At 36.9% G+C, this 3,861-nt stretch overlaps 1 protein-coding gene across 1 annotated transcript in view; it reads right to left on the reverse strand.

Moving 5' to 3' along the window:
- Positions 1-3,093, reverse strand: part of itgb2 (integrin, beta 2) — a 30,849-nt gene extending 27,756 nt beyond the window's left edge. Inside the window, exon 1 of the mRNA XM_023417674.2 lies at positions 2,969-3,093. The gene's annotated coding sequence lies outside the window, so the exon portion shown is untranslated. The remainder of the gene's footprint in view (positions 1-2,968) is intronic.
- Between the last annotated feature and the right edge of the window lie 768 nt (positions 3,094-3,861).

Raw genomic sequence — 3,861 nt, forward strand, 5'->3', positions numbered from 1 at the left:
CCCAGCAGACTGCAGCATAAAAAAGTACACTGACCAACACTGACTGATAAAACATGTGCAGCATTTCACTGCATATGTCGAAGGCCTGAGCCTCCTGAGGAAAAAGAGTCTGCTCTGCCTCTTCAGGTAGATGGAATCCATGTTCAGGGACCAGTCCAGTTTACTGTCCCAGTGTGGAGGGGTCTGCTGCTTTAATCTCCTCTTCAGCTCATGTTGCACACACCTGAGCTTCTCCCTGTCTCCTTCCCTGAAGGCCTCCTTTTTCTGGTTGAGGAGGGTCTTGATGTTACTGGTGATCCAGGATTTGTTGTTTGTAAAGCAGTGTACAGTCCTTTCTTTACAGTGTCAATACAGAAGTTAATGTAGTCCATGGTACATTCAACCATTCTATTAGGTAAGGGTCTTTGCTTTTATCATTTTCATGTGACTCCAAAAGTACATTCCAATCTGTGCACTCAAAACAGTCTTTTAGACACTCACTGACCTTCAGGGTCCAGTTCCTGAATGAGCGGGTGGTTTCAGCCTGCCTCAATACACAGGGCTTATATGAAGGCTCGGGTCTGCATTCACAGTATGGCTTCTTCAGCTCAGTTGGTATGGGATGTTTAACTCAATATCTGGTATACTTTAAAGCCAGGAGTTCTTCCTTTGTGTACATTTTTTTCCTCCATCGTCAGACCAAACAAGTCTTCTTGGTTCAAGGGGTACTGGTGTAGTATTTCCTCTGGTACTGTGTCTGTAGTGATGGATAGGTGAGGGGGGTGTAGCTACATGACTCGCCGGGGAGATTGTATCCTTTGGCTGAGACAAACTCCAAAAAGTGCGAAAACTGCAGAAATCTCTAGAATCTAGGTCTAGATTGATATGTAACATTAAAATTTATATTTAACATTTAACATTTTGATTTCGATTTATTTGATATTTTGATTTCAATTTAACATTTCAATTTAGATTTAATATTGAGACTTAAGCTTGATTTTTTTTTACAAATAAACATTCTTAACAATAAAATATAACATGAGGTTTTACATGATTTTCTGTCTCAAATGAGAGGAAAATTTGGCTAAATGCGAGGAAAGGGAGCTAAATATTTAAAATATAGGCTATCAGCTAAAAAATTCTAACCGACTTTTTACATTTGACAACCCATACATCAGACACATAGAAATGTCTATAAATTATTTTTAATTAACTTATCACAAACATTTTGATTCTTGACAGTTTCTTGGTTCACTTAATTTCACACACGTTTTTTCAAATGAATCATGTCACTTTTTAAAAGTTAGATTAGTCAATGATTTAATGACTGCAGTTTAAATATAGATTAACCAATTTTGTATTTAATCTCCACAATGAACGGTGAAACAGAAGCATAAAAATGACACATTAACTTTGGAAATGCAACTGGCTTATAGACAAATAATCTTGAAGGAACAAAACAGATATTCTTCAAAAAAACAACTTAAAGGCAATCTGATGCAGTTGACAAGGCTTCAATGGTGGTGACACAAAACTGATGGTGGTGACAAACTTATAAGGAACAGGAAAATATTTCATTCAAAATGACAACTGAACTCTCACAAATATAAGTTGTAAGATATGGTGATATTAAGGTATGAAAAAAATATTACATAATATGTAACTATTCTTTTCTTGGATCTACATCTCAAGGAATTTAAACATAGATGTCATAGACAATGCATGTACAACCCAGTTGTAAAGTCAACAACCTCTTTAAGTATACTGCTTATACTTAAACTAATTCAAATACTCCAGTATATTTTTCAAGTATATTTTCTATCTCTATTAGTATTATTTTTTTGGAAACATCTGACTTTTACTCCACTACACTTAAAGACAAATATTGTTCTTTTTACGCCACTACATTTCAATGAAGTACTCTTACTTTGAATCAGAGCTTTTAGTCAGTGAATTAACTTTCTTTTGTTTTGAAAAGAGAAGAGAGGAGAAAAACCAGTTGATCCAGTTGTGTTTTTATGTCCATGTCTGCAGTTCCAGTATCATATTCTACAAGCTTTTTATTCTACAGGTTCTAAAGTCAGTCAGTCAGTCAGTCAGTCAGTCAGTCAGTCAGTCAGTCCGTAGGTTGTTGACACTTTATGGTTGTGAGACACAAGTTATTAACAAATAGATATTAAATAAAAAGAATATTGAAAATTTCCCAGAACTAAAGTGGTCTCATGGGATGAGGAAAAACAAGGAAATGATAAAGGGGTCCTCAGAGTTTTAGCTGCCCACGATAATCTCTGATTTTCTTTGGATTTTTAAAATGTATGACGGTGTTGACAGAAACTCCAGAAGCAAGTTCAATCGATTAGAAAGTACATTAAAATCATTTTTGGACTGTAACTTTTGATACTCATGAAATTATCTACTCAGCTACTTACACATAGCTATTATGATGTTTAATTTTACAATTCTTTTAATACTTTTCAAGCTGTTGTAACATAATGAGACTTGCATCAGGACAAGTGTTTTTTCAGGCACTGGTCACATATAATTTAGAATAAAAAATATTTATAAAAGCACATGAAATGATATTATGTTATGCTGACATTATCCTGGTTAGTCTTTTGGTTATATGTATGATATAATATTATGTACATTTTTTTACCCAAAACTGTGTTTTATCAGGTGGAAATGTTTTGTCCCAGATCTCAAGAATCACTGAAGTATAAAAACAGTAAATAAAAATGAAAAACAAGCTACTCTTTGAGTCAACCAGACAGCCACAATAGCAGCAACCCAGATATTAAGACTAACCTATGACACTGAAACATAATGTAGTTCTTCACAATATGTTTGCAACATTTTAAAGTGTATTTAGTTCTTCATCAGACTTTTAAAAAGAATATTATTGTTAGTTATAAGATTGTTATAAGAATATCAACAATAAAAAACAAGGTTACAAGAAACATGAAGCTGTTTCTTTATAAAGCAGACTTACCAGAAACAGGAAGGTGCAGTTCTGCGGTTGACAGTTGATCAGGATTGTGCACTTTGCAGATGCAAAGACTCGCCCCTGACAGGAAGTGTGACGCAATCAAAGAGTTTAAGATAGCAGCAGGGGTTGTGTCACAGAGCCGGTCTGATGTCAAACTCTGAAGAGACATTTATCTGACTCACACTGGACTCACTAACATCAGGACTTCAGTCATGATGTGTCTGACTGATGTGACTCATCCAGACGTGACTTGACAGACCTTTTTAGGGCTTTCTCCTCTATTGATGAGTGGTACGCAACTGACCTTGACCCCTCTGCCCCCTGCTGACACAAATCATTAATGCGTCTCTTCTGCAGATTCTGGTTACCTCAAAATACACATCCTGTTAGATCTCTGCTGGACTGATTAGAAAATCTACTGGTGACACTGGCACTCCAATATCTTGGTCCAGGTCCTACCTGACATCCAGAGAACAGTTTATTTCCATCAGTTGCCTCAGGTCTCCCCCTTTCCCATGGTGTTCCCCAGTGCTCAGTTCTTGGGCCACTACTATTTATCATCTCCCTTTTACCTCTTGGACACATAATACGTCAACATGGCCTCAACCTCCACTGCTATGCTGACAACACACAGCTGTACATCCACACCAAGCCAACAGACACTTTGCCACCATCCAACCCTACAGACTGCTTACATGACATCACTGCTTGGATGATGTGCAATTACCTCAAACTCCACCAGGGTAAATCAGAAGCTATCCTCAGTGCTTCCACAGCCACACATTTAAATCGCACCATTCCTGTGTTCATTATATCCTCTGTTGCTGTTGCTTCTTCCATCTCAAGAACATCTCTAGGTCACAACCCTCTCTTTCCCAATCTGTTGCAGTGACTCT

The sequence above is a fragment of the Seriola lalandi genome, unplaced genomic scaffold (assembly GCF_002814215.2).
Source record: "Seriola lalandi dorsalis isolate HSWRI2012SDOR001 ecotype SW California unplaced genomic scaffold, Sedor1 jcf7180002054576, whole genome shotgun sequence".
In the NCBI taxonomy this organism is placed as follows: domain Eukaryota; kingdom Metazoa; phylum Chordata; class Actinopteri; order Carangiformes; family Carangidae; genus Seriola; species Seriola lalandi.